The 22,893-nt window shown below is 41.2% G+C and overlaps 1 long non-coding RNA gene and 1 pseudogene across 1 annotated transcript in view; one reads left to right on the top strand and one right to left on the bottom strand.

Moving 5' to 3' along the window:
• The window catches only part of LOC107504071, a 106,107-nt gene that overhangs the window by 9,904 nt on the left and 73,310 nt on the right, over window positions 1–22,893 (bottom strand). The window lies entirely within an intron of this gene.
• On the top strand, window positions 22,613–22,731 carry LOC118608287 (annotated as a pseudogene).

The raw sequence follows: 22,893 nt of genomic DNA, 5'->3' as shown, positions 1-22,893 counted from the left end.
CAGAACCCTATGATGCAAGGACCTCAGATTCCTGAGTCACTATTTGAGAAGAGAAACTTAAAGATATCCAACCTGTAACAGAGCAGGAAATACATGTTTATGTTGTTATGTGTATCAGTCAGTACATCTTAGGTTATGCTGTAGTAACAAACATGCCCCCAAATCTCAATAGCTAATAGTGACAAAGGTTTATTTATAGTTCATATTACATAACTGCTGTATGACTGTGGCTATGTCCCTTGTATTTTCTTTATTCCTAAATCCAGGCTGAAGGATCAACCCCCCATTAGGGATGTGCTGTTTTCGTGACACAGGGGGAAATGACCCAACAACAAAGCCACTATGCCGGGCTCTTAAAGCTTCTGCTCAGAAGCGGCATCCGTCACATTTGCTCACATTCCATTGGCGAAAGCCTGTCATATGGCCAGGCCTCAGTGAGCAGGGTGGAAACTCGACTTCTCCTGTTATGGACTAAATTACATCTCCCCAAATTCATAGGTTTAAGTTCTAGGCACCAATGTGACCGTATTTGAAGACAGAGCCTTTAAAGAGGGAATTAAAGATAAAGGAAGTCATAAGAGTGGGGACCTTATCCTGTAAGACTGGTATCTCTATAAAAAAAAAAAAAGGAAAACGCACCAGGAGTAGGCCGTGTGCAGACACAACCAGAAAGTGGCCATATGCAAGTCATGGCAAGAGGCCTCAGGAGAAACCAGATGTGACGGCACCTTGACTTCAGACTTCCAGCTTCTAGAACTGTGAGACTACAAATTTCTATTGTTTAAGCTGCCCGGTCTGTGCCATTTTTTACAGCAGCCTTAATAAACTAATACACCCCCATAAAAAGGCATTCCAAGTTACCGAGATGAGGACGGTTGTCTTCTTGCATAGTAAAAGACTAAACAATCAGGGACGATTAAACCATCTACCGCATTGTGCCGCTGAAGTTGGGGGATGTTTGTTAAAGCATTCGGTCAGTATTACCCTGACTTCTCAGAAGCATCTGGAGGGTAAGGTAGATCAGGAAACCTGGAAGATAAAACATCCTTCTCTCCTCCTCTTGTCCGGGGCTGACTCTGCTCCTAGATTTCATAGAATGAGCAGCAGCTGCCCCCAGTGGGAGGGATGGGTGTCACAGCCACAGCACTTTGTCCTTGGAACCTAATTTCAACCTTTAGGAGTGTTGTGGCCTTGGGCAAATTTCATGAACTCTTTGAGTTTTACTTTGTCAAATAAGAATACTGCTAACTGCTTCCCAGGGCCGCTGTGAGAGGTGAGAGAAAATCCTAGCACACAGTAGGTTTTCATTAAATATTATTTTGCTCTCTTCCCATAGTCTTCTCAGGAACTGAAGAAATTCATCCTGAGGGGAGTTTAAAGTGTAGCATGTATCAGGCTTATCAAAAGAGATCTTTTCCTTTGTTCCATGAATCATTATTTCAAATCCGAGCTCATCTTACAGGACTAATTACTGTACAGATGATATTGTGATTAATTGTTTGGGGATTGTAGAGGGTGGAAATAGAAAAGGAAGAATAGAGGCTGTTGGGGCCAACCTGCAGGCTAGGAAAGGTTCGCTGCATTTACTTAATAGGGCCAGTGTGCAGCTTACTGGAGCTTACTTGTCATGACAATGCTGGCATTTAAATGAAGATGTTAGCATAATCATCAATTGTGATTAGAGCTCACAGTTACTGCAAAAGCTGAAAACATGCTTGGCTTTTTTTTCCTCCCTGATTTTCCCTCTGATCTTAGCAATGCAGAATCTTAATGGTCCAGAAGAAAAATCTCTACTTTTATTAGAAACAAAAAGCGGGGTGTGTCGGCTTTGGAAATTATATCAAGAATTAGAGTCTGGTGTGTTTCTGTAATGTTTCATAAAAGAAGGGCAGCTGTGTTGTTTTTAATACAGGAATTGCGGGGCTCAAAAGAGATGTACTCACTAATAAATATCCATTTCCTTATTCTTCATGGTCATAGTGTCCTTCAGTAATTCAGGACTAATCCCAGAACAGTTTAATAGTTACCCAGCAGATAGCATGCAGCGTGGTCGCAGATGCTGAGCTCTGTACCATGTGTAAACTGACAGTCTCTGAAGAAGACAGAGAGGGGAAAGGGAGACCTTCTGTAAAAGATGCTCGAGCTTTAAAATCTAGACAATTGAATATAATGAAGCATCTTCAATTGAACGCAAACTAGCTTTTGCAGTGGAACTCCTGAGTGGGCGGGATTTCCCCCCAAACATTCATCCCCGTAATTCAACTCTTGGAGTAGGCAGGAATTGTCATAGGACTCTCCAAGTGACAACTGCCGAGCATGATTTCTTGGTGCCCACTTTTGAACCTGACTCCCTAGGGGTTCCCCGAAACACTCCAGCCAGGCCGGTCCAACCTCTGCATCACCACGATCTCGCCCAGCCCTAACTCCTACGCATGGCCTCCCGCTCCCCACAGGCCTGGCCTCCCCACCATCCAGTCCATCAGGCTGCTTGGTGGATTCTCATGGACTCACCCGTGGTTCGTAGCAGACATTTCTGTGGTCTCTATTATCTGCTCTTTAGATTTTGATATAGCCAAAGCGTTAACCTAGAACAGCAGTTCTCAACTGGGGGCGAGTTTGCCTCCCAGGAGACATGGGTAAGAAAGAGAACACTTATTTTAAGGGGATGTAAAGAGTGAGGAGAGGTGTGAGAAAAAGGGCACTTCCATGTTTGGTTTAGTGCTTCAGCAATATCAGGTGCGGAGTCATCTTCTAATGGTCTATTCGTATTAGCCTCATTGTGACGATATGGCGGCCACAGCTCGAATTGTTTCATTTTCGCAGAACGATGTCTTAAAGCGGGAAGCGGAGGGAAGCTTCCCATCTTGCTCTGTCAAGGAAGAAAGTTTTTGCCCAGCCTCAGCCCCAATAGTTCTGATTCACATTGGCCAGGACCGAATTACGAGTCCACGCCTTAGTCGCAAGGGAAGCTGGGGACACAAGTATCTGGCATTTTCGTATGAGGGCATGTCTGCTGGTAAGAAAGAGGACGGGAGCGTGTCCACAAGACGACGCATGGTGGTGCCCACACTGGCTGGCCCTGTCCTCATGGAACTCACAGCCCATCGTGTCACAGTGTGATAGAGATCACCCCAAGGCAGTGCTGGTGGCTCATAGTTGCTGTCATCTACAGCTAGAATGTAAGACAAAACAGGAACTGTCATCGCTATCTGGAGAGGTCACAGAAGGCGTCGCGGGAGATGCTTGTCCCGCCCTTCCCCCGAAATCCCTGTCTTAGTAAGAGCATCTCTACCCAAGTCGGAAGCTCAGCGAATTGTCTCCGAAGTCCCCTTTCCCATCTCTCCACAGGTAATTCACCCCCAAGATTTATCAACACTCCTCTCTCCTCTACCTCCATACTTTCTCGGCCTTAGCTCAAGATCTCCCAATTCCCCTTTTTCCTTCCCGACTGCCGGACCCCCACTTTAACCCATGTTCCACAATATCACAATAGTTATCTTTCCAAAACTTAGATACAGTCACGTCGAAATCCCCTGCTGGCTCCTTATTTTATAAAACACAATGTGGCCTCCTTAGTGTGGCGCGCATGGCCAAGCATAATCTACCTCCTCTCTTCGCAGACTTGCCTTTGGTTTTCCCCCTTTTCCACAGATAAATTGGGCAATTCGCCATTGCCCAGATGCACCACAAAATTTCATGTCCCCATGCCTTTGCGTGGGCTCAACATCTTCCCTTTCCAACCACTTCCTGTCTTGTTGAAATTCATCGTTCTAGGTCCAACGGAAACGTCACCATTTCCACGAAGCTTCCTCAAACTGTGTAGCAGACTTAACGTCCTACATCTTCTAGGTGTTCAGAACTTTCTCCTGAACCTCGACTGAGGAATGCTCCACTGTATCTACCATACATTTCCCATAGGCCAGGTACTTATAAAAGTATTTCATCTTATAAACTCAATTAATCCTCAAGGCAGTCCTCTTACAAACACCCGCCCCATTTGACACAGGAGGATCACAAGGAACTCTTCTTGGTTTCAATCCTAGCCACTCTGACTCCAGAGGTGAGTTCCCTATTTTCGTCTACAGCAGTGCCATCCAATGGAACTTTCTATGACGATGGATATAATTTATATCTTTGCTGTCATATATAGTAGTCATCGCATGTGCTACTGAGCACTTGCAATGTGGTCAGTGTGACTGACAAACTGGGTTTCACATTTTATTTAATTTTCATTAAACAGCCACGTGTGGCTTTTTGGCCACCACACTGGACAACACAGCTCTGTACCACATTCCCCTCCACATGAGCTCAGGGACCACGGCCTGTTCATTACCAGATGCCCCAGGATCCAGCTCTGATATCTGTTAGAGTGAAATAGGTCTATTTCCTTTTCTGCCATCAAAATGTAGGGCGACTTTTCTACCCTTACAACTGAGGGACTATGTTGCCATGTTCCCCATTCTGTAGCACATGCGTTGGAAAATTTGCTGAACTACTCTAATCGAAAATGTTTCTCAAAAACTGTTTCATTACTTTTTGATACTACGAGCTCACAAAGCAACCTCATGCAGCTTAGAGGAGAATCTGACCTCTGTGTTCAGAAATATAATTCCGCTTATTGACGATTCTTATTTATATTTACAGGTCAACATCTAATAACATTTATAAGGTCAGCATACTGTGCCGCTTCTGTTAGAAAATAAAAGTCAGCTACAGGAAGACAGGCACGTCCTGAAAGCTATTTGTTTCATGCTGCTAGAAAGCTTTTTTTTTCTTTTATCTCTAAATAAATAAATCCATGTCCTATGGAGATGTATGCTTAGAAACCATGGCAGATATCTGCACCAAGAAGTTACATTAGCTTAAATTTCTGAGCACTATTCACAACTCGGTGTGAAAATATCTCAGTGACAAAGGCAGCATATGTTGTCTACACCACGTTATTTAACGTATACACGTGAAAAAAAATGACTTTTCTTTCCCATTCTGCATAGTACACAGAGAATAACAATATCCATAGAAACAATTTTCCCATATGTTTAGCCACCAGCTGCTACAGTTTAAAGAACACACAAGGTTGTTTATGTGTTTTCAGTTTTGTTTTCTTTCTCGAGAAGAGAAGAGAGCCTGGCGACCAAGTAGTATGTTAAAAGTTGTAAATAATTTTCAAATAATTCAAGGGATTATGACTTTGAAGCTGGAGAATATAAGACTGTACCAGGATACTAATCGCTTTTGTTTGGATCGGGCGTTATAAAGTGATGGCCATTGGATGTGCCTTACTCCACCAACACAATGTTTTTTTAGAAATGTGAATTTAAATGCTTTCGGATACGATTTGCATGTTCAGATGGTTCCGCTGTCTCCCATTATCTCTTCTTGTTTTACGTCTGCTCAGTACTTCTATCTAGTTTACCTGCCGGGCCCCTGTGGGCATTTGAGCTCGTGACCCCTGGGTAGGCGCTGTTCTGCTCTAGGAACTCAGTGCACTAATATGACTTCTTTAAAAACACAAATTCTTACCAGATACCGGAACTGAAGGACATTGGGCAACGTGCTGTTTGGATGCAACACACCATGCTAAATGCAGTAACCCTTTAAACAAAAAGGACAAATTCACTTTCCATATCTATGAATCTTCTATAAATCTGGAAGAATTAATTCATCTAGGAAATACTTATGGAATATAGAGTTGTAGGCTGGGGTTCTTCAAGTCACAGTGTTTTTCAAGTCATAGAATTCTATCAAAACTAGAATCCTACGATGTATTGGTGGCTCTCACTGTCTTAGTTAAAATGACTACAATTATCACATCTAAACTGTCATTGTCTTTTCTCCATATCTGTTTTCACCACAGTTCACTGGGAGTCCCTTTGAAAAACTTGACCCGACCCCTGCTCAGCCTACCTACTGTCTTCGGCCCTTGTCCTTTTTCTTCCCATAACTTTGGGGAAATTCTTGATATTCATTCTACAGGAAGTGCTGAAACACAATCAGATTTTACTTGCAAATATTGTTTTTCCTTATTTGCCAAAGTGAAAACATGTACGTTTTTAATTCTGAAAGTAATCGTATATATTTAGGGTTTTTACGAAGCAATGAATAGAGCATCCAATATCAACTGGTTTGCCTCTAAGACACAGGTGTCTTAAAGAGATATTGAAGGTTGAGTCCATGTCTTAATAGGGGTTCTCCAGAGAAACAGAATCAATAGGAGATACACACACACACACACACACACACACATGCACGCACGCACGCACACAGAGATTTATTATAGGAGTTGGCTCATGTGGTTATGGAAGCTGAGAATTCCTCCTTCCTCTGCCTTTTCGTTCTCTTCTGGTCACCCTACAGGATTGAATTGATGAGGGCTCATCTTCTTTATACAGTCCACTGATTCAAATGCTAATCTCTTCCAGAAACGCCCTCACAGATGTAACCCCAAAGAATGTTGTATCAGCTAACTGGGCATCCCTTAATCTCAAGTTGGCAAATAATATTAACCATCCCAGTCCAATACGTTATGGAGGAGCAAGAGTGGTCAGTGATCATGCAGTTACTCAATGATGGAAATGAGACCAGAAACATCTAGACCAGAGATTCGCAACCCTCACTGTCCATCAGAATGACTAGGGCCCAGAGCGGGTGGGACTATACTTTTACATATTGATGCCTGGGCCCAACTCCAGAATCTGGAGTGAGGTACCAAGCATTGGTACTTTGTAAATCTCAGGGCCAGACCAGCAGCCCTCCAAGTATCATCTTCAGACAGTCAGCATAATTACAGGCCATGCCTGGGAAAATGGGAATTTCCAGACCACATCTACCCAAAAGCAACAGAATTATGAACTCTGGAGCCAGGGTTCAGGAATCTACATATTCTAAGCTCTCTCTGAAGTACATAGGCCCAATAAAGACTGTGAACCACAGGCGGAACAAAAGTAGAGAACTATAAAGACCATTGGCTTTGGGGGCAGATATGAATACTAACCTCGACTTGGCCACTTAAAAGCTACAGGCCCCCTTTAAGGGTCAGTTTCTTAATCTCCTTTAACATTAGTTTCTTAATCTCTAAAATTGGGTAATGATAATCATCTCGGAATTAAATGAAATATAAAGTAATAAAACTACAGCACCCAGTCCTATGCCTGGGGCAGAGCTGGCAGTCTGTAAATTCCCTTTTTGGTTTTCCTATTGTCTAGAAGAAGCCTCTTTTATTGTAATCTCATTTATTCTAATATATATATATATATATATATGTGCGTGTGTATATATATATACATATATATATGAAATAAAATAGCAATTTGTTGTTCTGTCCTACAACTGTGATTGGACAACAAAGTGCTTCCCCACATAAAGATTTGCAAGAGTCAATAAAGCATTTTAAAATTGTATATTAGATCAAAAGAAAATCCACAGGCAGAATCCCAAATCTCATTTTGTCATCATGTATACATAAGATTTTTTTTTCTCTATAGGTCAAGATAAGTTCACTAGCTTGTCAGGCCAGTGGACTCATCCGTCAAGTGACGTTTTTGTCCTCTGAGGAATCTGAGCTTTTATATTTCTTTTATGTGTTATTATCCCGAGAAGCCATTTGCTATCTAACCTATGAGAGCAGTAGTGAACTAAAACTGTCCGGTCATTGTGTCAACCATTTAGATGGAAGACAGGGAGAAAAATCTCTTTCTGATAAATGATTTCTGAGAAGAGAAGAATCTGTCCCGTGTTAAGCATGAGTTTCCATTTCTAGGGGTAACCTTCTAAGGCTGAGCTACATAGTAAAATGTGGAGCCATCCTGGCTATACTTTCAAACTGAGAGGCAAAGAATAATAAAAGAGGCTGGGGGTAGCTTTCAAAAAACTCACTTTCCCCTTAACTGCCAGCTTCAATTGACAAGACCAAGGGCATGTTCTCTCTCTGCTTTGGAGGCTTCTGATTAGGAAGGCCCCAGCCTCTGTAGTTGAAGGAGCCTATGAAAGGCTTTCCCTCTCTCTGCACTGATCATCTCTCACTGACAACTACCCAGTCAATTAAACCCACAAGCAGAGCCACGATACCACCTCCATGCTACCATCAAAGCACCTTGAAGGAAGGAATATGGGTCTTGCCTGCCCATCTTCTATTCTCTGGCCAGATCTGGCTGCGGCATGACTTTGGCTTATCTTGGCTATTTCCCCTTGTTACTTTAATATTCTCTGGCTCAGTAGCTCTCACTTGTAAAGCAACTGGACTGTTCTCAAGATGATGCTTACATGTGTCCGTAATATGTCTGCCTGATGCAGTCCATCCCAGATGTCTACCCTGGTCTCCTTTCTCGCTCTTGCTAACCTCATCTTCATCCCTTGTCTACTCTTATCTCCAGGAGGAGCCTCCCTATTGCCAGCACCTATCAGGCCTCATCAAAATCATGCCCAAGAGTTTCTCTGTGGCTGCTCTCCAAGGTGTCAAATGGAGCTGGAGTTCATTCAGAAGGGCAGAGAAGCCCTTTTGCCACAACATGGTGCCACACTTTGGCAGTCAGCCACAAAGGGCTTCCATAATTGTGGTCGGGGTCTCCTAAAGTACTTGAATAATTCTGTTAACCTTGGCTTCTATGTTGCTTTCACTATAGGGAGTTCGAAATCAGCCCAAATGACCATCCTAATTTCTTTCATCCTTCTATCCTTTTTACCTGTCACTCTCCCTGAAGAGAATATCTTCTCACATCTCTCAGTTATCAAATATATGTATAGAGATCAACAAATGTAGTATTTGAATCAGGGAAAGCAAAACTGAGGTTATTTTCTATATCAGGGGTTGGCAAACTATGGCCCACAGGCCAAAGCAAGGCCACTAGCTGTTTGTTTTTGTCAATAAAGTTTTATTGGAGCACGGCTATGCTTATTCCTTTATGTATTGTCTATGGTTTTCTTTGCAACCATAGCCGAGTTGACTAGTTGAGACAGAGATTATAAAGCCTATTTACTATCTGCCCCTTTACAGAAAATGTTTGCTGACCCTGGTGTTAGACTAACAACAATGAGCCAAAAATAATGCTGTTACAACTAAGCAGGATAGACGGTCTCTCGACAGGGATTCTTGGCAAATTTAAGGGTTACATTTTTACTTCTAACAGCAAAAGTAACTATAATTCTTGAGAAATGATGATGAAAATGGTGATGCTGAAAGTCTATTATGGATGTTTAATATTAATTCACAAAAGACAAATGCCTAAGTCCTACCAGGCATTATCCTATCTCTTGACATGTGCGTATCTACAAATGGCTTGAGACTTTGGTAGGAGAATCACATTACAAATGCAAAGTCATGTGTTCTATTACTATATTATGGTAAATTGTGTTTATATTTATGGAATGCTACAATGTGGGCATTAATGAGATAACACAGTGGTATATAGTTTACGAAGCTTTTTCCTGATTTATCCATTTTGGTGATTACAACAACCCTCTGAGGTGAGAAGAGAGAAAATCAGCATTTTAACCATGAAGAAACTGAGTCCCATGAGCTTAATGAGTTCGTTTACAATCACGTGGCTAGTGAGTGGAGAAGTTCCATACCTTGAAGATTTCTTAAAATGGAAAAATAAAAAATTACAATTGGATGGTTCAAAATTCCTTTCCCGGAAGTTGATTGAATAGGTAAGCAGTAAGTCAGTAGTGATATAAAAGACTTGGCAAACATCATCACAAACTTGATATCATTATAATGTATAGAATATTCCATCCGACAACAAAAGAATACACATACTTTTAAAGTATGTATAATGCTCGCTTTGGCAGCATATATACTAAAGTATGTATACAACATTTACCAAGGTAGAACATATCCTGGGATATAAAAACAAATCTCAATACGTTTTAGATTAAAAGTATGTTCTCTATAACAAAACTAAACTAGAAAATAATAAGAGAAAGATACTGGGAAAATCTCTTATATTTAGAAATTCTGCAGGTTTTGGTCGGGATGGCAGGCTATGTAAAAGCAGGGTTCGCCTCTTCCCAGGACTGAATTAAAATTACAACCAAATTATAAGAAACGACTTGGAGAACCACCTGGGATCTAGCTGATCATAGCAATTAGGCAATAAAATTCCAAATAAGGCATAGGTTGAAAGGAAGAATCATGAAGGATATTAGAAAATACTTAAGAGAATTTTCAAAATGAGAACACGGCATTAAAATTTGTGGGATGAAGCTAAAGCAGATTTAGAGAATTATAGCATTAAATGAATATATTTAAAAAAAAGAACGATCTGAAAGTGTCCTAAGCTTTCACTCAAGAAAACCTGAAAAAGCAAATGAAACCCAAAGTAAGCAGCAGAATTAAAGAGCAGGCATATGTAAAACAAAATAGAAAGACAATAAACGCAACGAAACCATTATTGAGAAGATGAATAAAATTTAAAAAGAATTTAGCCGGGCTGATCAAGAAATTAAGGGAATGCACATAGGTATGAACAATATCAGGAAGGAAAAAGGAGACATCACCATAGATCCTACAGACATTAAGGGCTATAAAGGATATAGTATGACCAATGTTATGGCAATAAACTTCAAAATTTAGGTAAAATGGACAAATTTCTTGAGAGACGCTAACAATCAAAGCTCATTCAGGAAGAAAAAAAATGAAATAGCCTGTATCTATTAAAGTAATAGAATCTGTTATTTAAAAACGTCCCCAAAAGGAAACGCCAGACCCAGATAGCTTCAATGGTGAATTCTACCTAATATTTAAAGAAGAAATAAAACCACTTATACACAAACTTTTCCAAAAACTAGAAGGCGGGAGAATATCTTGAACTAATTTTTTGAATCTAACATTACTCTGATACCGAAATGAAACAATGATATTACAAGAAAACGAGAAATATCAGTTGTAAACACACATAGAAAAATTCTTAATAAAATGTTAGTAAATCAAATGTAGCAATACATAAAAAGTATGTCATGATCAAGTCAGATTTATTCTAGGAATGAAAGATCTAACATTCAAAAACTAATAAATATAAAAGCGAGATTTTCAGTAAGAGCAGAGTAAAACAGCAAATCTCTCCCCAAAACCAATTCTAAAACTGGACAATTGCCAAACCATTTCGAATCTCTCAAAATAAACTGAAGGCATACAATGAATTGAGATGTATTTATTCATGAAAAACTGGTGAACTTTGAGTAAAACAGTGAGTCTGTGGCATTCTTCCCTGGAATTGATCATGCACACTGCCATGTACTCGCCCAGATTAATGAGCAAAGTAATCATACTTTGTAGTAGTGTGAGGCGAGGCTGGTAATGTAAAACAGACCATTTGCTAGTAGAGGTTGCTGCCTGGACTTGGAGTAGAAGGTGGAAAATCTATGATCAGGTTATTAGCCAAAATGACAAAATCGCTTGGGAAAAAAAAGGAAGAGCCCATAGCCCTGTTAACCTGAGGTTGTAATCCCACCGGAGGTGAGTGACAGACCAGATGGAAAGCCAGAAATATAACAGGGAGATCTTGAAAATTAGAGAACCATAAAGGGGCTAGAAATGTTCCCTACGCATCCTTGGATAATTGGGAGGCTGTGTGCAAGTACAGGGCCAACTTGGGTGGGCCTCAAGTTGCTGGATAACTGGGAGGTTGCTCGCACATGCGAGGAAGGCTCAAGAAGACCCAGTAAATAACAGAAAGTAGACTCCATACTGATATAAATTATCCTAGCACAATTTCTATCTAATTACCAACCGAAACCTAAGCTACACACACAAAAGAGTGATACATAGGAAGCCAGGTTAAAAATAAAAACAACCAACCCAACAAATAGTAAAAACAGCAGAGACGTCATAGTCACAAATATGGGGACTGAGGGAAGGGTGGGAAAGATTCCACAGATCAAAGCAAAGCAAGTTACCAACAGAATATAACAGCAACAACAAATCAGCAAAAACAACAACCCTAAGAGGAAAACCTGCAGATTTTCGTTTCTACAATATATTATCGAGCTTTCAATCTACATTTCAACAACAAATGAGACAAAGAAACAGAAAAGTATAAGCCACACACAGGAGTACAAAAGAAGAGGAAAAAAGACAGTGTTCAGATTCAGATGCTGGAGTCAGCAAAGACTTCAAAGCAGTAATCATAAACACGTTCATTGAGTTAAGAGAAATCATATTTTTTTTAAAGAATTAAATAAAAATGTAATGTTAATGATTCGAGAAATTGAGACCATCAATATAGCAATAGAAACCATAGTAAAAATAACCAAATGAAAACTCTGGAGTTAAAACTCCAATAAGTGAAATGATAAATTCACTAGATGGGCTTAGCGGCAGACTTGAGATAGCAGAAAAGATCGGTAAACTTGAAAATTGATTAATAGAATTATCAATCTGAACAACAGAGGAAAAAAACGAAAGAAAAATTAGCAGACTCAGAGACTTGTGGGATAACATCTGGTGTACCAAGCTACATGTAATGAAAGTGCCAGGAGAGGAGAGAGAGAAATAGAATATTTGAAGAAATAATTGTTGCAACCTCCCCAAATTTGATAATACACATTAATCTACAGACTCAAGAAGCTCATTAAATCCTAAGTAGAATACACACAGATTTGGACCTAGACACACTGTAGTCAAACTGTTAAAAGCCATGGAAAATCTTGAAAGTAGCAAAAGGAAAACAACTTTACATATGTTACAAAAATGTAATTTAAAAGCTGACTTCTTATTATAAAGAATGAATACCAAAAAGCAAAAAGAAAAGCTGGTAATCAAGCATTGAAATCTAGAAAAATGAACTTTGAAAATGAGAGGAAACTAAACACTTTGATTTCACATTCTAGAAAAGGCAAGACTATCGGAACAGAATGAAAGCCAGAGTTTGCCAGGAACAGAAGATTTGGGAAGAGGATTAACTGTAAAGGGAACTTTTCAGAGTGATGTACATACTCTATATATCGATTTTAGTGGCTGTTACACAATTGTACATGAAATTTACATATAAAACTGGTCAATTTCATTGTTCGTAAATTCTATCTCAATAAACTTTTGAAGATTATCTTGTGTTCAGAAGCTTTCTCGGTGCCTCACAAAATAAAAAGTCCATAACCCCAGTTTTTGCTCCAATAACTTGTAGTTGATACCTCTGTTGTTATACTTGACTCGCTGTATCAAACTTATCTATGTAAAGCCAATCTCCGACTTGTTTCTAAGATCCTTTGGGGTTAAGACTACATATTAGCAATCTTAATATTCCCAGTATGTGGCACAGAATCTGATGAATAGTTGGCATTCGAATCTAAGTGTTCTAAGACTAGAGCTCAAGCTTGAGCTAATTCAGGGCTCTTTCTAGCAGACCAAGCTTACTTCCACAAAGTGAAATATGTGGATGGTTTGCTCGAAGAATACAATGGAAACTGAATCAGTATGGCATGCTTCTTATTGATAACTAGAATTATTAACAATGAAGAAAATATATTTTATTATCTCAAAATATAAGGTAGAGAGTTGCTGGTTTGATGCCTTAGATCGACAAAATCACCAGTGACTCATGATCATTTTTAACTTTCCACTTTGCCACTTTCAGCATTTTGCCTTAATTTGTAACCTCATGATTTCAAGATGGATGCTGAGAATCTAGGCACACATCTTATAACCATATTCCAGGCTAGAAGAAAGGAAAAAGTGTAGGACAGAGGAGGTATGCTTCCAAACTCTCTCTTTTGTCAGGAGTAAAATCTCTCCTGGTTATCTCTCAGCCTTACCCTCACGTCGCATTGACCAAAAGTCACGTGGCCGCCTAATTTACAAGAGGGTTTGGAAAAGGGAGTATTTGTCCAAGGGAAATAGAATCACCATGCACTTATTTAGACCACCAGTTTAGACCACTGGTTTAGACTTATCACCGAGGGTTGAACACATTGCAACCTAAATAAAAGTGAGTTCCTGGTGGCAAGGAAAAGGGCAAATGTCTGTCTACCACAGAAAATAATCGAAAAAATTCCAGTCTTACTACTTGAGGAGCTACTTCCATTATCACCCAAAATAGATTTATTCTCTACATGTCAATAACACTGTTGTAGCTTTAAAAATAAACATAATCTAAAAGCTCAGGAGCTATGGGGACAAGGTCAAGACTTCAGAGTCTTAACATTAAAGTGAGAACGGTAATTGAGGATCAATAATGACACTGCCCTAGTATGGCCATTGTTAATATTCCTACAAGGTGGCTAGGGAGCATTGCCCTCCCATAGGTCTTGGAGGTCAAGGCTGACGCAGAGTCAATTCCAACTTGCTTCCTGAGAAGGATGGGAGTCAGGGCCAAGACAGGAAACTCGATATCAGTTTCAGCTAATTGTGTAAAACCACTTGACTCGATGTTGGGAGGACAAAATTGAATGTTAATAAAACCCAAATCAAGCTCTTTCCTTTCTTGAAGCCAACATCTTAAGTGTCCTTGCCCTTCAAACAAAAAGGTCAAGGATCAACGGGGCTTGATGAAGAGATGCACACCCTCCCTAGCCTAGAGCTTATTGGAAAAGTCTCCCCTTAATTACTTGGGTTCAGTGAGTAAGGCGGCACTTCCTGAAATCTCCCTTTTATGATGGAGAGCTCTGTCTGGTTGTTCTTGAAAAACATACCGTAAAATATAAAAATGACAATCCTTTAAACCAGATGATAACTACTTGTACCCATCCATTTGAAAGAGAAAGAGATAAATGTGACCATTTCAAAGTAAATCGACAATGCTTCCACAATATCCTGATGTTTACTTAATATTCTCAAAATTAGGCTCAAAACAGCAGGACATTTTAAAAATCCAAATAGGATTTAAAATAACAGTAATTTAAAAAAAAAGACAAGCTGGAGGGCTACAAAGAGAAAATTCTATAGCGCTTTGGCTGGAGAACATAGAATCTCAATTTACAACTATGATTCGAGCATTGGGTTTCCGATATAATTTAATGACTTTTAAATTTGTAATTTAAAAATGTCTTGACTTCAAACGAGAGAGTATGGAATTTAAAAGATGGAACTTGAACAAAATGGAATTGTGATTTGGGTTTAAATCGGAGAAGGGGAATTAGGGCTGTAAAGAATTGAGAATGGGTTTTCATGTGGTTTATTAATCAGCATCGTTATTTGAGTGCTACACTGAACATTTTGATGTTCTGAGTCAAGAAATTTAGACTACATATAAATGTGGTTTGCTTCAATTTGTTCTTCAACCAAAGTCTGATTGAATTGTTCTTCAATAGGAGTGTTACATTAGCATCAATTTTAAAATTGAAAATATTATAGTTTGGAAAACTAGGGCACTATGACTCATTTTGGAGTTAAAAGTCTATGCTCAATACTGCCATAAAAACACACACCACTTATCTTTTGTAGCGTTTTTCATTTACTAGAAAGCTTTGCATAATGTAAACAAAATGAAAAATGGCAGCTGCCTCCTGCTCAATTCTACTTCATTCTCCCAAATCCTGCCCTCCTCGGATTCCTTTCTATAGTCCTCCAAGAACGCTCTACCTATCGATTACATTCTTCCGGTTATTCAGGCCAAAAACCTTGGAGGTAACGTGACCCAAATAAATCATGGATTAATGCCATCGGCAAATCCTGTTAGCCCCATTATTTGAAACCCCAAATCTACCTACCTCCCCTGAGCTCCGCAGCCAGCCCAGGGGTGCCAGGCTCCCTCATCCCTCCCCTGGATTACTGTAGTAACCTCCCCGCCATTCTCCTGGCCCTCACATTTGCTCTTTGCTCAGCCATTCATTTTCCTTCTGGAAGTTCGACCTCATAGTGGGGGGGGGGGGGAGGGGGGAGAGAGAGGGGGAGAGAGAGAGAGAGAGAGAGAGAGAGAGAGAAAGAGAGAAAGAGAGAGAGAGAGAGAGAGAGAGAAAAGAGGCCGCTGCCATTTCCATCCCGGTTCTGGTCTAAGAGATGACTTCCCATGCCAAGCGCTAGCAGCCATAGAGCACACTCCTACTAATTGTTTTTTTTTTTTCTGGGGTGAGAGTTAAACAACAAATCTCACTGAAAGGCAATTTAATCATCTGTCAAAATATTATATCTTTCATATAGGATTGCTTACAAGTGGATGAAAAGGCAAGAGAGAAACAAGGAACTCGGCTCCTAACAGACCTGAGAAAAAGTCATCTAACCAAAGCTGTTCAGAAGCCTGGACCCCTGTAGCACTAATAGAGTATTTTTCTAAAGACCGGGCATTTGGATAATTCTTTAATACCCAACACTTTTGTATTATTATGGGGTTGCGGTAATAGCAGAAAATGATTCAGGGAATCATATACTGATGGCGAATAGCAAATTGGTGGCAAGGGAGGGATACCGTCCATTTGAAATTGTGTTTCCTAATGTTGCTACAAAATGACCCAGTAGTCAACGTAAAAATCCTTTCACATAATAGTCCATTTAAGTGAATGTGTACTCACATCCACAACTCTTCATAAAAATGAATGTATCATTGGGTAACTCAGTGGCCAGGGCTAAATAATCATTAACATATCATGTTCTCTATCATTTAAACCCTGACCCTTAGCCCTCATGAGAAGAGAAAGATGTCAGGGGGTGACAATAAACAAACAAACAAATATATAAGAGGGAGGTTGGCGGCACAAAGTGTCGGTTGCAAACAAAGCCAGCGTCACTCCTGAGTCAAGACGAGCGAAAATAAGATTAGGGTTGATGTCAGGTTTTAGTCTATTATAAACTCTCCAGCCATTTTGTTCTGTACTAAAATTATTCTGCAACATTCCTCTTGTTGCAGTCACCAGCCACATCCTGAAAGGAAGCAAATACATCCTCAATTACCCAGGTGCATTTTCGGCATGAAAACTCAGGACGCCACAGAGAGGAAGGTAGAACCTATTGCCATTAGCTGCTACCATCACACAAAATACCCTACAAATTTATCGTTCAGACTTCCTGCATTCTCCATTACTTCTTCAAATTCACTTTGATGGAAAAGCCATTTTGTAGTTTTTATGAAGCTATCGCACGACCATGAGTCTGTCTTTATGAAATTAGACGTTATGTTGACTGCAGAGTGAAGGGTTTGTCAAACAAGCCTTAAACCCTTATTCAGACACTCAAATCAGTCTTCCCATCTCAAAGGGAACTCCATTTTTGCATTTACTTGGGCTCCAATTTTGGAGACATCTTTCACTCACTGGTTCTCTCATAGTCTACATCCAATTCATCAGAAAACCCTGTGAGCTCTTTTTTTAAATTATTTCCAGAAACTGGCTTCTTCCCATCTGCAAAGCTTCCATCTCGTCTGACTGTCCCATAGTCTCTCACTTAGATTAGTGATGGGGCATCACTCGGGCTCCTCCCAGGTGAGGCTGATGCTGCCCGTACAGGGACCACGCTTGGGTAGCAAGGTTCCGGAGTGTGTTTCAAATCGAAGGATATTTCAGAGGAGGGGAGAGACAGCAAAAGAGGAGCGTATCTTTGGCTGTGAATAGGGTAGCGAGCCATCTATACATAGTGCCTGAGAGAAGGCACTGGAGACAGTCCAAGCGAGTAGAGCCACCCATCTGCTGGCTCCCCTTACTTTCGCCCTTGCCCCCTAAAATCTATTCTCAACACAGCAGTCAGGTCGCGCCACGCTGCTCAAAACTCTCAGGCGGCCTCCATCTAAGAGTGCCTGTCACTGCAGTGACTGATCTGGACCCATTACTGCCCTGATCTCCCTTCTTACAGCCCCCTCCGCTCCCATGCACAGCACACGCCTCGCAGTCACAGGGGCCTCTTCCTTTATGCTAGGGCCTCAGGCTGCTTCTGCCCGAGACCTTCTCCCTGACTTTGCTTTATGCCTAAAACGTTCTGTCCTATTATCTGCATGGGCTAAAGCTCTCGCTTCCTTCGAGATTTGGTGTAAATGTCATCATCTCAGGAAGACGTACCCAGAGCACCTACCTCTTCAATGAGCCCTCACTTGTACCTCTCACCCTCATTCTTCCACCAGTTCTGACACTTACTTCCAACACCCTATACGGTTCATTTACATATTTATTGTTAATCAGTTACCGCCTGTCTTCTGCACTAGAATGCAAGCGCAGCGACACTAGTTTTTTTTTTTTTTCCAGTTTCATCCACTGATGTCTCCCCGTTACGTAGCACAGTGCGTGGCACATAGTAGGTGCACAATGAATGTTTGTTGAATAAATGAATAAAAGCAGTCTTTGGTGATAACACCTCCTACATTCCTAAAAAAACATTCACGGTAAGAAACATCCCAACAGAAAAAAAAAAAAATCACTTTTTTTGTATAAGTCTGTATTCTGGTAACACACACACACACACACACACACACGCAGTAAGGAATAGTATAATGACGGCCACGCGGCCAACACCCAGCTCCAAAAATTATCAACACATGGCTACTCTTGTTTTAGCTATACCTCCACCCATTTCCCCCAGCAGATCATTTTGAAGCTGTTCTAGAAACCATACTGTTTCTATCAATATTATCTCGAAAAATATAAGGACCATTAACATCCCTAACAGATTTAGACAAACCCGCCATCGCCACCCGCCCCGGCCCCAGGAAATCACTGATCTCGTTTCTGTCACTCTAGATCAGTTTCGCTTGTTCTGGAATTTCCTGTAAGCGGAATCAGACTCTTTTGTGTCTGGCCTTTTTGCTCAACATAATGTTTTTGGAATTCTTCCATGTTTCATATATTTTACAGCAGAAAACTGAAACAGTAATTGCAAGCTTTCCGAAGAAAGCTAGGTGAAGTGAATGTTAAGTAACTTGCATCCAGATTAACTCACATTCTGACTTTAGCAGCTTCCAAACCTCCAACCACAAGATTGTGTTAAGTCTTCACTATTCAAAGTGCTGTCCGTCCCCAGGGACAAGCAGCATCAGCATCCTCTGGGAGCTTGCTAGAAATGCACAGTCATGGGCCCTGCTGGAGACCTACTAAATTGGCATCTGCATTGGAACGAGAGGCCCAGGTGACTGATGGGTGCCTCCCAGCTCCAGAAGCATCTGTTTAAATACCCTTTGGGGAGCAGTTCAGCAGCTCGGCCCTGTGCCACACGCTGACGGCTGTGTCGGGGCTCAGCCAGAGTGTATTTCACAGCTGCTGGCCACTTGATGTATACTAAGCAAGGACTCTTAATATCACCTTGGCCTCTTTACAAACACCAGTTTGGCACTAGGGCAGGGATCCCCAACTTCCAGGCTGTGGACTGGTACCAGTCAGTGGCCTGTTAGGAACCCGGCTGCACAGCATGAGGTGAGCAGCAGGTGAATGAGTGAGCAAAGCTTCATGTGTATTTGCGGCCGCTCCCCAGCGCTGGCATCGCCACCGGTCCTTGGTGCCATAAAGGTTGGGGACCGCTGCACTAAGAAAGTCGGAATTCCCTTCTTAAAAATACACATCCCTGCGAGATTCAGGAAAGCTAACTGGATTATCTAAACTATGACAGCCTGAAAGGTTGAAGAAGACTGTCTGTCCAATTACATAGAAGTCATTCGGAACTCAATGGCCAGAAGCCTGAAATCGAGAACTCACGTCGTAGAGCAAAAAGGGACAGTTCCTTTGAAGGAATGGATCCTTGAACTCTTACATATTCATCTACAGCAGAAGGGTAACTTGATTAGAGAAGATTTAAAAATACTGGAAAAAGCATTCAGGTGCAAATATAAATAGTGACTTAAAATGGCTATAAAATCTCAGGATGCTTCCACAACTGTCAGAAGCAAAAATTGACCCAGCTGCAGGAAAGAAACAACCTGTGCACGGTGGAGCGCTCCTATTACACGGTTGAGAGACTTCCAGAACAACAAGGCACGCGGGCCCTGGCCAGGCACTGATGGAAGACTCAAAGGCAGATGTTCCCGTCCTAATATCAATTAAAACGAACCTACACCCTGCAACAGTTTATCTTCCCATCCACTGGTCTCTTCGGTATTACCACCAGCAGCAGAATATTCCATCGTGTTCTCCTAAAGCTGCCTAATTTTGGGGTTCAGAAAAAATCTGTGTTGATTTTAACGAAGCCATGCTGCATACATTGGATGAACCCAACGCCCTTTGTCCTAATTTCCTTCTCCCACTCGCCCAAGTGCACCCTGTTCTCCGGGGTGCTGACTGGATCTGTCATTCATTCTTCCTGACAATTTTCATTCATGCTCTAAAGATTTGATCTTGAAGCCTAGTGCGACAGCCCTCAGTCGATTCCAGTGGATCTCAGCTGAGTGTCATTTTGTCCCCCAGGGCACATTTGGCAATGTCTGGAGACATTTTTAGTTGTTATAACTCGGAGGTGCTACTGCCATTTAGTGGCAATTGGTGGCGACTGCTAAACATCCTACAATATACAAAATAGCTCCACAAAGTAGAATCGTCTGGTCCCCAATATCAATTGGTTAAGAAACTGTGCTCTACTGTAATTTATCATACGAGCAAGAACAAGTATTGCCTTGTCCAAAACAACCATCTGGGGCTCTCTCTGGTTCTTTTGAGTCCATATTTCTCAGACTGTAGTTAAGCGTAGCCAAGTTGACACATCCAAAGCCATCAGAGAATTACATGCCTCACCACACCTAACTCACTGAGGACAGTACCTTGTTGACAGCACTCAATAAGTATGATTACTGTCCTTATCAAAGCCATAAAAGTTTGCTTAGTCAAAGATTCTCATACTAAAGTGCCTGTACGTGTAATGCATTTGGATAAGGTCAATCTCAATTTCGACTTTACATTAGTTTATACTGTAGCCAAAACATATTTTCATCGCTAGTCAAATATAGGTTATTTGTCACCAAAATGTCATAGATAACTTGACAGGCAGTAAGAAATCTTAATGAAACCTTTAAGAACTCTGGGGAGGGGGTGGGTACCTATATAGGAAAGCGTTCCTAACAGCAGTGGCCTTCAAAATCAGTCAACGTGGAACTTTTAAAAAGTAAATATACTCCTGGCTGGGATTCCTCAAGCCTGTCAAGGTCACAGAAAACAAGGAAAGGCAGAGAAACTGTCATAGACCAGAAAAGACTAAGGAGACATGACAATTAAATACAATGTGGCATCCCGGATGGGACTGGCGAACAGAAAAAGGAATGGTAGAAAAACTGGTGAGATCTAAACAGACTCTGGAATTTAATTAATAGAAATATACCAATGTATCATGGAAATCTAAGGTGTGAAAAATGCGACGAGTCGGGTGAAGGCTACCTGGGAACCACCTGGGCTGTCTTTGTAACTTTGTAAATCTGAAATTATTCTAAAACAAAAAGGGTTATTTAACGGCATGGTAAACAAGCCTGGATGAACCTCCAGAAATTTTGCTCAAAATGCTGACATCCAGACATGTACATCTTGAGAAAGCTCTCATCGATTCTGAAGCAAACCCCAGGATTGAGACCCATCCCCAACTTTGTTTCTACAAGAATATATTCTATTCCCAATTATTGCTGTACAAACATCCCTTCAGGAAAACACATTGGTCTCCTTTTATTCTTTGCCCTTTCTTTAACTGTGAAAAGTCCCCTCACTGCCATCACAGAACTTAATTATTGAACAGAGTAAGTCCATCCTCTGCACGGCAGATGTTTATGTGCTGTTTCTGGTGCCCCTGGTTATATCACAGTGCATGGGTCTTTTCGCTCGTCCTGTCTTCCTTCCAACACATGTGAGAGCTAAGGAGCAGGGGGTTGGTAGAACCTCCAGGCCTCCAACAGGCCCAGATGGACAGGTGCACCACCCCTGCAGACTGCCCGTTCGCCCAAGGAGGATTGTGGACGGGCTGTCCTGGAGCTTGGCTGGAATTACAACAAAAGCAAGCACATTGTTGAAGACCATCTTTACAGCAGAAAGGCTACACCATTGCGCTTGGCAAAGCCCTTGGGTCTCTATCCAAGTGAGTCTTTTCTGCTCTACTGAGTGTGAAAGCAATCTATTTAGATAGGCTATGAGGCAGGATTTTAACACCAAAGGCAAAAAAGGAATAGAAAGGGAGGAAAGAAAGGAAGAGGAAGAGGAGGAGAGGGAGGGAGAGAGGTAGTTAGCTAACTCCAGAAAAAAAAAAACGCAGTATCATTCCTGACAAATTGAGCAGTATCTGAAAAATCTATCTCTATATATACATCTCCTACATACGCACGCATTATCACTCACACACACACACACACGCGCGCACACACCTCCCACACACAAATAAGTGCTCAACCTTCTACACCTGAAGCCACCGAGTGTTCTGATCAAGCACAAAAATAACTGTTACAGTCTTATAGAATTTGTTCAGTAATTCATTCATCAAATCGTTCATTCATTCATTAAATAATGAATACCTGCTCTGTGCCAGGAACTGTTCGGGGAGCTAGAGATACAACAGTAGACAAGACGAAGTTACTACCCTCACAACAACTGTAACACCGCTAAATGACATTTATCAAGTGCATAGTAAATGACAGTTCCTGGGCTTTGTATTTCACCACTTTACATGTATTTTATCACTTATTCCTCACGACAACCTTACGATGAGACAGAGAAGAGCGGGAGGGACGGAGGAAACTCCCACTTTCCAAATGAGAAACCCGAGGTGTATCAAGATCAAGTGATTGACCCAAAGAAAGTGATAGCAGTGTGTGGCCAGGCCCCCCGGGACAAGCCCGACCCCGTCTGATCTCGGAAGCTAAGCAGGGTCGGGCCTGGTTAGTACTTGGATGGGAGACCACCTGGGAAGACCGGGTGCTGTAGGCGTAAAAAATATAAATAAATAAATAAGAAGGGATTGTAAGCTGACAAGGTCCTTGCAATCTGCAAGGTCAAACGAGGGTGGCCTCGCCTAAAAAAAAAAAAATTGTCAAAACAAAAAAGTGATAACATAGATTTTAATCCGACAAGGGTAAGGGTATCACCTGA

Source organism: Rousettus aegyptiacus, unplaced genomic scaffold, assembly GCF_014176215.1.
Source record: "Rousettus aegyptiacus isolate mRouAeg1 unplaced genomic scaffold, mRouAeg1.p scaffold_m13_p_9, whole genome shotgun sequence".
In the NCBI taxonomy this organism is placed as follows: domain Eukaryota; kingdom Metazoa; phylum Chordata; class Mammalia; order Chiroptera; family Pteropodidae; genus Rousettus; species Rousettus aegyptiacus.
This window is presented reverse-complemented; position numbering and strand designations above follow the sequence as displayed.